The sequence below is a fragment of the Peromyscus leucopus genome, chromosome 2, assembly GCF_004664715.2.
Source record: "Peromyscus leucopus breed LL Stock chromosome 2, UCI_PerLeu_2.1, whole genome shotgun sequence".
Lineage (NCBI taxonomy): Eukaryota > Metazoa > Chordata > Mammalia > Rodentia > Cricetidae > Peromyscus > Peromyscus leucopus.
Window position 1 is genome coordinate 87,624,359 of NC_051064.1, and position 14,823 is coordinate 87,639,181.

The window sequence follows — 14,823 nt, forward strand, 5'->3', positions numbered from 1 at the left end:
CTGTCATCTGGGAAGAAAAAGAAAATTACTTTCTGTGTGTGAGAAATATGTTAGTAATGGTCCAGGTCTCCTGCTAAACATTTGACAAATATATGTAAGTGGTTATGCCTGGTTGTATTCCATGATAATGCCAATTCTATTAAAAGGTGATTAAAAGAAAATCTCACAAGTAATAGCTTGGAACTGTAAAAGTGCAATTTCTAAAGAATCTGCCCAGGGACTATATTCTCAGCAAGAACAATATGCATTTATTATACACTTTGTTTACTCCTTTCAGGAAAGTCACTGTTTGAGAATGACCCAGTTTAAAATCCATAAGATTGATTGGGGGCTACTTGGTCTCTGAAAAGACCTAGGGCAAACAACATGCCAGGAGTCTGCATTTCCTAGATGCTAGTCCATATTTTGGAAGAAGGCTCCTACAAGCTCACATACTGAGTGAGCTAAAGGAATGCTTTTATTTTCAAAATAGTGCAATCAAAAATACCAACTCTTCTCTGAAGCACATTATAAAGCTGCAAAGAAAAATATTGAAAAGGAGTTTTGCAAACAGTGTCTTCTGTTAAATTTTATAATAAAATATCCTATAATCTTCTATGGTTCTACTACAGAATTGTGAATAATGGTCAAAACACTGTTCCCCCCCCCTCTTTTGAGTCTCTTTGAAAACAAGCCTGGATCTTGCACACCTGAGAACGTTTAATAATTACCTTTATTCATTATGTATAATTGTGTTATTCATTTCAAAAAATGAAATTTAAGAGAAATTGTGAAAGCTACAATTATGTAATTATTTTTGCTAAGTTACTGATGCTTGCAAGGCTTGTAAAATTCAGATTTGCTCAAGGTTTTAAGTTTCTGCTGAACCTGTACAAATTATCCTTATTCGTTTTAGTTCCTCTCTTGTCTCCCGATAACCTGTGATGGGTTTAAAACTGTGACATGATGCTTGCTCCTTGTGGCACTCCATCCCTTAAAGCCCATAACCCAGTGTCTGACATGTGACAGCCATTCATCATTTACATCTGGGTTGTCTGCAGTCATTAAATAAAACTAAAGTGCAGCATTCAGGAAAGTGGGACTGACTGGATATTGACTTTAACCACAGATGGGCTTATAGGCTCAAATAATTGTCAACTACTGTAACCTTTTGACTTTTCTGTGATTCTGTTTTTCTTCACACTAGATTTCACTTCAAGAGGGCTGACTGTGGAGATGCCAACAGTGGAATGCTGTGGGATGGTCTGTATGTCAAATTGTTCTGATTGGTCAATAAATAAAACACTGATTGGCCAGTGGCCAGGCAGGAAGTAGGTGGGACAAGGAAAGAGGAGAATTCTGGGAAGCAGAAGGCTGAGGCAGAGGAAACACTGCCAGCTGCCGCCATGACCAGCAGCATGTGAAGACACCGGTAAGCCAGCAGCCACGTGGCAAGGTATAGATTTATGGAAATGGATTAATTCAAGCTATAAGAACAGTTAGCAAGAAGCCTGCCACGGCCATACAGTTTGTAAGCAATATAAGTCTCTGTGTTTACTTGGTTGGGTCTGAGCGGCTGTGGGACTGGCAGGTGACAGAGATTTGTCCTGACTGTGGGCAAGACAGGAAAACTAGCTACAGTGGAGACCCAGACTGCCTCTGTTCACAGAGATCTCCCCTCTAATCTACTTCTGTAGTAGACTTTCCCAATGTCCTCCCCTCCACATCTCCTCTTGTACATATTGCTCCTACACATGTCCGTGGTTTCCTACTACCAGCATCTGAAGTGTTTCTGCCTGAAGACTTTCTCTTGGATTTAGAGGAGAAACAAACTGCAAATGTGGAGGGATAACTCTCCCCTGGACCATTCTTCAATTTGGAGGTAGATTTTTCTAACTTTATCCCAAATTCCCAAGAGAATGGGCCCCAGATTCCCAGAGCACCAGCTGTCTCATTTAGTACATTCTTGTCTGAATTCCTTTCTGAGATGGATTATGGCTCTATCCCCAAACATGCTCCTTTGGAGTTCCTTGTAAACTGCTTTTCCTGGAGTCCTCTCATGGGGATATAATTTAACAGAGCTTCCCTGAAAGAGAGTATGATTCCTCCAGTAGAAACTACTAGAGCATATTTGGGATACTCTGATAGCTTGTCCTGTGTCACAATAATTCATTTTTGCTAAGAGAATTAGCATGTATAGTTTTTACATATATGAAATATGTACTATGCAATAACTTACACACATGGAGCATAAAAATGCCACATTTTTACATGAGTTGGATGAATCTTAAATTTTTTTCAACAATTCCTTTTGAAAAAAAGACTAAAAGCAAATCCAAATGTAATGTTTATAAGAAATTAAAGTTATTCTAAGAATAAAACTATATGACCTTGATAAAAATCAGAAACAATGGGTAAAGTACAAATCAGCTGCACATTTAAATTCTGGTGAATTTCAGAGCATGCTACACTAAGCATTTTTGTTTCTATATATAATAGCTTGGGGAAAAGCACTCTGAAGGCATCAGTAGGAGATGCTAAATAAGTTCAAGTTCCCCCTGAAAGACTTCAACACTACTTTATTAGAATCTTGTGAGAATATATTTGAAAGGCAATTCATATTCAGTAGTAGAGGAAAGAACTAGTTCTCCTGACACTTAGTGTAATAAGTAGAAAAGTCCTCCTAGCTAACCAGGTAGATATATGAAGATGTTCTGATTAAAAGATGTATACATTTCTTACATCTATCAGGTCACACAGGTTCTCACGTTCTAGACATTGCCCAAGTCAAAAGTATAGCAGAGTTAAGGGGATTTCATCACCCTTTTAATAAGAGGACACATTCAAGTAGCCCTCAGTGTGAGTAGGTAAACTACACTCTAGTTGGTTAGTACAGGGACATATCGCCCCTCTGGCTGAACAGTGTTTAAATAAAAGCTAAATAAAAGATATTTAAATAAAAGGCATGACATGTGCAAAGTACAGCCTGTTGATACTCCTTGATTTACTTAACTGTTTCCCATGTCACAGGGAACATTTTCACAGCCTTTCATGGACTTATGATGCTGCAGCTCTCTAGCAGCTCATGCTTTCTTCTCATTGAGGGAGAGATCCCAAAGGTGATGCCTGGGTGGTTTGGGCCAATACAGACACCAATATTGTGACTCCTTGAAGAAGGATTGCCAGCATTTTCTTAGTGAATTCAAACAAATGTGAAAGACAGAAGAAGATACAAAATAAATACAAGATTTTTCTTGTGAAAAATTGTTGTTTGCAGAGATTCAGAAGTTAGTTTAAATTGTATTTTGAATATGTGCTAAAGGTTCAACAGGACCCTGGCAAAGAGTCTTGGGTTTCTTACCATCTCGATATCAGAAAACCACCTCCACTCTGATCTAGCTTGTTCTGAAGGTCACCTAGTTGGTTTTGGTTTTAAGACTTCATGTAGAGAGTGAAGCCATGACTGGTTGCATTTTCAACTTTAAAAGTTGAAACACAAATGATTCTTTGCCACAGATCTCCAGGCCAAGACTACTGGGATGTCAGAACAGATATGATCAAAAGGCAGATATGAAGCATTTCAGATTTGCTATTGACTTTCCAAATGCTCATTTCACATGGTCACTGCTGGAGTAAATATGAAACATGAGAGGAAGAAGTCAAGGCATCAAAGAGAAAGGGAAAGATGGAGGGAAGAAGAAAGGGAGGGGGAAGGGAGGAAGAAACTGGAGAGAGAGAAACAGATTTCATTCTCCTGAAATCGCTGAGCCAAGCACTGCCGTGAGACTCTGCAGGGATGGAGGAAATGCCCATGTTGAACTTGTAATATAATTTGGCTGGAGCTCATCCGCAGCATCATTTGGAAAGGAACCTTTAATATTGTTCTTAGTCCTTATTTTCTTTGACTGTGTGTTCTTCCAAAAATAATTCCTATTCTTTTATAGACTAGAAAGAACATAAAATGAAACTATTCCATGGAGCTATTCAGTTAAATTATTCACATCAGAGGCTGTCCTGGGAACATGTGCTTAATGTTCTGTGCTTCCTGAGGAAATGAGAAATACCACAGATTTACATTACAGGGCTTTAAGGGAGAAAGGCTGCAAATGCAACCAATCATGACTTCGCTCTCTACATGAAGTCTTAAAACCAAAACCAACTATGGTGACCTTCAGAACAAGCTAGAACAGAGTGGAGGTGGTTTTCTGAAATCAGAGATGGTAAGAAACCCAAGACTCTTTGCCAGGGTCCTGTTGAACCTTTAGCACATATTCAAAATACAATTTAAACTAACTTCTGAATCTCTGCAAACAACAATTTTTCACAAGAAAAATCTGGTATTTACTTTGTATCTTCTTCTGTCTTTCACAAGTGTGTCATAGATATTGGAAAGATGATCTCTAAAGGGCCTTGAGAAGATCTGAGTAAGATCACAAAACCACTCTACAGGTGTTACATTGCTGTTTATCTGTGCTGGAAGACCTAACTCATGCATAAATGAAAATTCCTAGCATTAACAACAAAAACACATTTGCCTTGGAAAAGCACTTCATGTTTTGTTTGCAAAGGCAAGATTGCCTGTTAGATATTTCTGAAGGTATATTTTCAGGTGTTTTCTTATTATATTTAACAAAAAACAAAAACAGAAAAAAAGCTGTTCAATATTGTGTTTTAGTGATTTTATTTCTATCATTGAATCCTCACTGCAATTAAAATCTTATTAAACAATATCAGCCATTACTTCTATCTTGAAGTTTCAGACAAGATCAATGAAAGGGTAAGAGAAAAATGGTGATTAGTATGAAATTGTTTATCTTGTTCAAGTATCAGCTCTAAGCAGATGGTCAGTTAGGAAACATAACTACAAAGGTTGTTTCTTCGCAATTAAACTATGAAAGTAAAAATTTTGTCTCATAGAATTTTTATAAAAGATTTTTAGCATAAATTTTATTTTCCATCCAGAACATTTGGATGAAGATTAAAATTTTTGACTGTGTTCACAAGTCACTTGGCAATAACAACAATAGCTGCCTTTTATATGCCAGGTACTGCTTTAACAAAGATTTCTACTTGCCAGGAATTTGTATTAACTAATTTAATCATTACCCAATTCTCAAGTTAAATGTGGTTGTCATCTCATTTTAAATTTTAGGAAATTAGGTCACAGAAAAGTTTGACAATTTCTTCTAGTTCTATTGAATGGGTTTATCCTGGAGCAGAGTCCACCTGATTGCCACGGATGTGCAAATGGTCCCTTTCCAAGATGTTCTGCTGACTTTGTGTGCCTCTGTTCCTTTACAAAAACAGTGACACCCATCACTCTTCTAATTGAGTAGAAGCAGGTCCCATCTAGGGCCTTTATCCAGAGATCCTGATGAGGAGCTAGAATACAGGACTTCAGTGACAATCCAAAACACCATTTCAATTCTGGTATTCACTCATCTTCTTAATAGAGCAATTCAATTTTTAAATTTTGTTTTGTGCATTAAAATATAAAATTATGTATACTGCTGCAGTATGTGATATGCTGATTCACATATGCGTTATATAATGTTTAAATGCTAGTTAAATGTATCTGTCTTCACAAAATTTCATTGTTTATAATGAAATCTTTCAAAATCCTTTCTCCCAAATTTTGAAATATGTAGTACATTTTGGTTCTCTATAGTCACTCCAATGTACATACAACTGAACACCAGAAATTCTACCTCCCAACTGTAATTTAGTATCTCTTGATGAACTACCACATAAAAATTGCTATTGATCCCTCCTTTTTCCAGCCTCTGGTAGCTACCATTCTACTCTCACTATCTGCTATTGATTTGATTGTATGGAACATATGAATGAGATCATGTGGCACTTATTTGCTGTGTAACTGTTTCCTTCAAAGTAAACTCCTGCCCCTTCCCCTAAGAGATGAAGGAACCTCTTAAGACTGAGAAAACTCACAAAAATTACAAGAATTAGGAAACTCATGTAGATTTCCAAATCCAAGAACTTCAGAAACTCACCAGGTCCCCCTGCAGGGTTATATTAAAAAAAATTGCTAGGGTTGAGGATGCTTGACAATGAAGCTGCCTTCTGAAAGTTGTAGTGTAAACACCACAATGATATAGCTTTAATGAGTTGTTATTGGGGTGTGGGCTAGGATTTTTGATGATACAGCTGTATCTGAGTTATCCATGATCCTGTAAATAACCCCAAAAACTTACTGGTTCACTGAACTAGACTTAAGTAGAACAATTTCTTTAGTCTGTCATCAGTGCTTTATTTTGGGTGAATAAACATTTGTTCATGTGTCTCCAGAAAAGTTATACAACACAATTTAATGCCCCAACCAGGCTCAACAGAAGTAGATTTTGGAGGGGAGCAATTGAAAAGTTCCTGTAATGGGTGATAAAATGTGCAACTGAGGCTGATCCCTCTGTGTATGGAATGTCTGCAGGGGCTATTAGGATATGGTTGTGTTTCTATGTTGGGAATGATATGCCTCCTTACTGTAGTGGCAACTGCCTGCTTCCTGTGATCAGTGATAAGACAGGAAGCCAAATCCAAGCGGTCTGAGAGGGGAGCTTCAGCAGGATAATCCTGGCATGACTGTCTCCTTTTTGAGAGACGAGATGGCATGCCTCCTTGGTGAATGAGATCTGTCCCTTAAATCTAGGAACATCCCAAAACAACTGGTTGACTACAGAATATTCTGTGGTAAGGATTGTAAGCAGCATATAGTGATAGTTGCAGGGCCTATGCTATAGACAATAAAACACGAAATTGAAGCTTAGCAATATATCCCAAAAGAGCTTTCCCATATATGGAAGCAATTACAATGAAAATCTGTTGTCTAGATTCTGTTCTCCAAGAGGAAAGGCTGAGGATAAGTTGGGAACATTAGCTTGTCATTTTGAATACCCAACAGGATGCAAAGGAAAAAGTACAAATTAAATCTATGCTAAAGAGCCCATACTAGTTTTCAAAACTTTGGATCACTTGAGAAGAATAAGACTATTGAATGAAAAAAAAAAATGAAGCACAAGTGAGAGATGATACTTCCCAGGGTTTTTTACTATGGAGGAAGAAAAAAGTCCATGATTCAGCATGCAGACAAGGCCTTAATGCTAAACACACAAAAAACTGTTACAATCAGGATCTAAACCACTTGAATGAAGAAATAATTTTAAATAAGGGTGAAAGAGCCTCTCACAGCCTGACTCCGGAGATCTGGAGGCCTCTGGAGTTAGTCTGAGTGCTGTGGAAAAAGAGAACCTGAATAATATTCTTACCCTTTCCTCCTTGAGACAGGACCTCCATTCTCTGAAACAGCACAGTGGAAATCAGCCCCCAAATAATGGTCTCATAGAAGCCATTAGGGACATTTAGTTATCACTGTCTGAGATTCCTGTGAATATCTGGGACTAAAAGACAATAGGAGAAAGACTATATTAGTGAGAGAATTTGGCATATGAGATGGTGCTTGATGTGAAGTTCATTGGGACAGATGGGACTGTGTTCAAAGCAGAATTTTTTTTTTTTTAAGTAATGCACTAGGAACATTGTAACTGATATGGGAGCTTAGTGACTTTGCTCCGACTCGTGGCAGGATGTGATCTCTATAAGAAAGGAGAGACTGTGGATCATATTTATAATTCAGACTAACACAGAAGGTGGGTTCATAAAATGCTAAGCAATCAAGATGGTATTAGAAAAAGATAAAACAGGCAATAGTGGTTGCCCATATCACTTAAAAAAAAATGTAGCAAGACTATGTCAAACCAGAGTTCCTAGGGGAAAACACTGACAAAGACAAATGCTTCACTAGTTAGCTACTGGAAGGTTTCTAACCCCGGAAGACAGTTCAAAAAAGACATAAATGATGAAATGATGCAAGCGTGAATTCCAGCTGATCTCAGAATTAAGATGCTTTTCAACTAGGGTATATTTCTTCCAGAAATAATTATGTTGGGGGTTCAAGTCACTTCCCAGATTGGAGCAATTTCCAAATCAGTTATAGACAATAGAAAGATATGAACCATGTTGCTAGTCTAGAACCTTTCAGAAGCAGAGACCTGTGTCTGACCACATGCTGAGCACACTAGAGAATGGTCCTGCACTTTTTTCGACCTCATCTTAGTTGAATAGCACAATTCATCACCAATTAGACTATCAAGAGAAGTACACAGTGGTTCCCGGGCAGCAACAACATTCCAGGATGAGGTGGTCGGGGGCTCATGGAAACCCACTGTTGACTGTGGAGAGACGGATGCAGTAGTGTCTCCTATCCATGCTGCTGCACCCAAGGTTTATTTTTTGTTGAAACAAGTGATCAGGGTTTTTTTTTAATATTTAATTTTATTTTACAACACATTTCAGTTCTACATATCAGCCACGGATTCCCCTGTTCTCCCCCTTCCTGCCCCCTCCCCCTCCCCCCAGCCTACCTCCCATTCCCACCTCCTCCAGGGCAAAGCCTCCCCCAAGGACAGAGATCAACCTGGTCGACTCAGTCCAGGTAGGTCCAGTCCCCCCCTCCCAGACTGAGCCAAGCGTCCCTGCATAAGCCCCAGGTTTCAAACAGCCAACCCATGCAATGAGCACAGGACCTGGTTCCCACTGCCTGGATGCCTCCCAAACAGATCAAGCCAATCGACTGTCTCACCCATTCAGAGGGCCTGATCCAGTTGGGGGCCCCTCAGCCATTGGTTCATAATTCATGTGTTTCCATTCGTTTGGCTATTTGTCCCTGTGCTTTATCCAACCTTGGTCTCAACAATTATTGCTCATACAAACCCTCCTCTTTCTCGCTAATTGGACTCCCAGAGCTCCACCAGGGGCCTAGCCGTGGATCTCTGCATCCAGTTCCCTCATTGGATGGGGTTTCTAGCATGACAAATAGGGTGTTTGGCCATCCCATCACCAGAGTAGGTCAGTTCCGGCTGTCTCTTGACCATTGCCAGCAGTCTATTGTGGGGGTATCTTTGTGGATTTCTAGGGACCTCTCTAGCACTTTGCTTCTTCCTATTCTCATGTGGTCTTCATTTACCATGGTCTCCTATTCCTTGTTCTTCCTCTCTGTTCTTGATCCAGCTGGGATCTTCTGCTCCCCCAAGCTCTCTTTCCCTCAAACCTTGCCCTTCATTACCGCCACTCATGTCCAGGTTGTTCATGTAGATCTCATCCATTTCTCTGTCACTGGGTGATCCCTGTGTCTTTCTTGGGGTCCTGTTTTCCAGGTAGCCTCCCTGGTGATGTGAGTAACAGTCCAGTCATCCTTGTTCCACATCTAGTATCCTCCTATGAGTGAGTACATACCATGTTTGTCTTTCTGAGTCTGGGCTACCTCAAACAGGATGATTTTTTCTAGATCCATCCATTTACCTACAAACCTCATGATGTCATTGTTTGTCTCTGTTGAGTAGTATTCCATTGTGTATATGTACCACATTTTATTTATCTATTCTTCAGTTGAAGGGCATCTAGGTTGTTTCCAGGTTCTGGCTATTACAAACAATGCTGATATGAATATAGCTGAGCAAGTGCTCTTGTGGTATGATTGAGCATTCCTTGTGTATATGCCTAGGAGTGGTATAGATGGATCTTGGGGAAGATTGATTCCCAGTTTTCTAAGAAAGCACCATATTGATTTCCAAAGTGGTTGTACAAGCTTGCATTCCCACCAACAGTGGAGGACAGTTCCCCTAGTTCTACATCCTCTCCAGCATAAGGTGCCTTCAGTGTTTTTGATCTTAGCCATTCTGACAGGTGTAAGGTGGCATCTCAGAGTTGTTTTGATTTGCATTTCCTTGATAATTAGGGATGTTGAGCAATTCCTTAAATGTCTTTCAGCCATTTGAGTTTCCTCTGTTGAGAATTCTCTGTTTAGTTATATAGCTCATTTCTTAATTGGACTGTTGATCCAGCTACTCTGAACCTGCTAGAAGAGAAAGTAGGAAGTAGTCTTGAATGCATTGGCATAGGAGATCACTTCCTAAATATAACACCAGTAGCACAGACACTGAGAGAAACAATCAATCAATGGGACCTCTTGAAACTGAGAAGCTTTTGTAGAGCAAAGGATATGGTCAACAAGATAAAACAACAGCCTACAGAATGAAAAGGTCTTCACCAACCCCACATCTGACAGAGGACTGATATCCAGAATATATAAGGTACTCAAGAAATTAGTGATCAGAGTTTTTTGTTGTTGTTATCCTATTAGACCTTGATGCTGTTTCTTCTTAGTGTCTAAATCCTACCTGAATGTGCTTACTGTGTATAGCTCTTGGCCTCCAGAGATCCTGCCACCTTTTTCCTAAAAGGTTTATTAGTTCAATGATAATTCTTGTTTGTTTTATGACCTTAAAAATAATTTATTATTATCTTCTTTCCCTCTTCTTCTCCCTCTCTGTCCCTCCTCTCTCCCTCTTCCTCATCTCTCCTCTCTGTCCCCACCCTGTGTGTGTGTGTGTGTGTGTGTGTGTGTGTGTGTGTGTGTGTGTGTGCCATGTGTACGCAGGTGTCCATGGTGATCAGAATAGCATGTCAGATCCCATGAAAATAGAGTTGCTGACTGCTATGAGCTGTCTGATGGATGCTAGGAACAGAACTCCGGTAACTCAGGTGCTCTTGACCACTGAGCCATCTCTCCAACTCCATATTACTGTTTTTGAGAGCCATTTGAAAGGACAATCAAAATAGCAGCTAATGAAAAAGAAGACAATCTGTATGAGTGGCAAAGGCACTCTAAAGAGCTAGGAAGTTGCTAAATGAAAATCCCTGTGACAGGAGTGGGCTATCTCCTTACAAGTTGTTAATCAGAAGACAGGTCATAGAGGTTGCCAAGTGATAGATGCTATTGCCACTGCTATTAATGGCATTCCACATATAGATGATAAGTACCTATTGATGAAGACCCCACATGCTTCAGCTACAAGATGTGGAGAAATTATTCCCTACCAACTGTTTTTCATAGTGTCATAAGCACTGCAGAATTTTAGGGTAGAATTATTACATACACATCTACTCTACTATGTACTCTGTGTGCTAGCTACATTACCAACATATCAGGCAAGATTTGACTACTGGGACAAATAATGACACGAACAGTATAGGTTAAACAAATTGTTTCCCCATTGAATTTAGAGATGAAAATTATATCTTATACTAATAGACAGTCCAAAATCCTATAATTATTTGGGAAGAAGATATGGGCCCAGTGGAGAAGCAACTACTATTGTTTGGTTAAATAGATGTGATGTGACTTCAGAATTTCCTTCTAAACATTTGTGTTTGTACAGATAAATCATTGTAGCTTTCAGCCTCTATAAGTTATAGAAGAAAATGTCTTTTAATAATGCACAATGGTTATTACAGGGAATCATAACCAATCAAATTACTAAGAATAGGCAGCCATATCCACTCAGTCATAAATTGAGAAAATTAATCAGATGTCTATTTCAAGCCTCCAAGTTTCAGGAGACACTGCAGTGTTGGTGAAGAGAGAATGTAACAACTGGGGTAGAGTGTTAGGTGGCTATCTCCTCTAAATTAAAATAGCCCCATCTGAAAGGAGAGAGAAAAGCTAATGTGAGATTGATAGAGCTTACAAGGCTTAGTGTGGCAGACTGGATACTATAGTACAGTAGTATATTTTGTGTAGTATTATAGTAAATTACAAAAAGTAAGCAGGGTATAGATTAGATATGGCAAAAAAGTATGGTTTTTTTTTCTGCTGTAATTGGATTCTAGTAGAAAGAAAATCCAGCTCTCCGGGGTTTTGTCATGGCATCCTTTGATGACGATCAGAGCTATGGGATCTTCTCCCTGAGATTCAGAGCACTCTCACAAGTCTATGTCAACTAAAAAAGGAAAGAAGGCAATGGGATTTGCAGGCAAGAGAAATGTGCTATAATTTTGTTCAGACAAATTATATAAATATCTATTCAAGTTTTTATAGTGACATTGTCATACTTATTAACTAAATTCTTAAATTGATCATCTAAAATACCTCATAACCCTTCCATATGCTTTATAAACCAGGAACAATAAGTGAAATGCTTAACACTATGCTCATATTTTCCATAAGAAATAATCTCTCAAATAGTTTTAATATCATACAATGCCATTTAACTCTACAGTAATATTATAATCTTGATGAAAATATTTTTTAATTAAAAAGATTTACACTTAATAGGAATCAATGAATTTCTTGTAAGTCCTTGATGATTGGAAAACATCTTGAGAAACAAGCCCAATAAGATAATATGTAACTTGTGATTCATTAGTAAACACTTTTCTTTAGACATGGTAGAAAAACAAATCTATAAAATGTATATAATTATTTTTTAAATATAAAATCTCATTCACAAATATATAATAAGGTAGATTATCTTAAGGACCAAGTATTTATTATGAAAGTGTTTAACTTATCAAGCAGCTATGTTGTGATATCATGAAAGTGTTTTACTTATCAACCAGATATTTTATCATATCTGTCACTGTACTGTTATTTTTACAATGGCATATATATACTATATTGTTGCTAGGATTGAAATAGATTCTGTTGTTAAGAAAAGCTCTCAGAGTAGTTAAAGACTGATGCATTTTAATTGATGATATCTTTATTTCTGCTCTGGTATAGTCTATATATTACAACAGAAAACAATGTTAGAAACAAAGAGATCTGGAATTTAATTTCTGTTCATCTACCTACCATCTGCATCATATTAATCAAGCTACTATAATGGACCTCTTCAGTGGTCAATCATCAATTTACTAGACTTTCTTCATCATTACCAACTGGCAGATACCTTTGAGCTTTGCTAGCCTGCCAAGATTTCCTTTCATTTCTTTACTTGATCCATAGTCTCTGGCTCCAGACTTGAGTTATGACTCTGTCCAGGTAGACCAGTGCCAATTAAGCCACAAGTGAAATGCTGGAGGGTTACAGATGTTGCATCCTAGTCATTAATATGGGTGCCGTGATCTCATTCTGTCAATATGCTCTGCCAAACTTGGGTATCACGCTTGTAAGTCACCATTTTGACTCCTCTATTGCCTCTTCCTCTCAGTTAACATGGAGAATAGACATGCTTCACTGGGGCTTTTGGCTGTCAGTCTTTACAAAACCTATAATACACTATTTCATCATAATCAGCCAGTTGTTCAAAAGGCACACTTCTGAAATGTGGTCTTTGGTAGAGCATTCTCACAGAGACTCTTTAAAAGTTTCAAATGTAATTCAAATAAATCAAACATTATTAGCTCCCTGGTTAATGTGCTGAGGATTTCATTACAACACAAGTGTATTTTCTTTAAGATGTATACTATTGATGACTCTCGCATAGATGCTCTTGTATTTGTACTCAATTTTCCGCTTTAATTTATTTTATTTATCAGTATTTCTATATTGAGTGTTTTTCTTGGATATATGTAAGTGCACCATGTGTGTGCAGGGCTAGTAGAAGTCAGAAGTGGGCATCAGATCCCCTAAAACTAGAGTTACAAATAGTTGTGAGTGTTAGAAACATGTGGGTATTAGGAACTGAAACTGTGTTCTCTGGAAGAGCAGCAAGTAGTCTTAACCTCTGAGCCATCTATCTCTCTAGCACTGTCTTTAAAAAAAATACTGGCTTTACGAAGATATAATTTATTAATGAAGTTAAAGTTTCGATTGTTTTTATTCACAAATTTATGTAATTTTACCATACTTAATTCCAGAACATTTCATCACCTTAAAAGAAACCCATATCTACCTATAGTTACTTCTTATTTATATTAGTTACTATTTTCATCTCTGTGAAAATACCTGGCAGATAAAATTTAAAAAAGGAAGGAAGGAAGGAAGGAAGGAAGGAAGGAAGGAAAGAAGGAAGGAAAGAAAGAAAGAAAGAAAGAAAGAAAGAAAGAAAGAAAGAAAGAAAGAAAGAAAGAAAGAAAGAGAGGAAAGAAGGAAGAAAGGAAGAGAGGAAGGGAGGGAGGGAGGGAGGGAGGGAGGGAGGAGAGGAGGGGAGCAAGGGAAAGGGTTGGGTTTTGTTTTGTTTTTAATATATACTTTTCATAGTTCCCTGTTGTAGAATATTATTTCAAGGTGTGCTACTTTTGCTTATGCTCCAGAACGTTTGTTTAATGATACAAAGATGCATTTGATTAGATAAAATTCACTTGCAGTCAGGAGGCTGAGTCAGCAACTAGCTGACAGGAAATGGTAGGGAGGAGCCAGGTGAGAATGGGTTTATAAGGAGGAACAAGGAGAAACATGGGTGCTATCTGGAGGACGCTAGCAAGGAGAGGAGGTGAGCTACTTGCTACTCAGCCTCTCTGAAGAGCAAAATTCTACCTTTATCTTTGAATCTTGAGTTCTTTAAAGAAACGGAGGTTTAGTTAAATTCCCTTCATAGCTCTGTGAGAGTTGGAACCGGAGGAACAGTTTCCCTACAGCTACTGCCCTTGCAGCCTAACCACTGCTGGTAGCAGCGGAGTTAGAGTTGCAGTTTCTGATTCTCAGACAGCAGTGTCTTGAAAGGCATCAACCATTTTTAAAAGGACAACAATTGATGCCCAACACGGGGTACCAATTTGTTGTTTTGGTATTTTACTCTTGGTGGGGGGGGCCGCCATCCTGCTCCCAAATAAATTACACACAAAAAAGAAGCTTATAGTTAATTATAAATTCTTGGCCTTATTTTGGATTGTTGCTAGCATTACTTAAATTATCCCAACTATCTTTTGCCTCTGAGCTTTTCCCTTTCTATTCTTGTATACCTTCTTTGTTTCTTACTCCATGGCTTGCTGTGTAGCTGGGCAGCAGGTCCCTGGAGTCTTCCTCCTTCTCTGTTTGCCCCTTCTCAA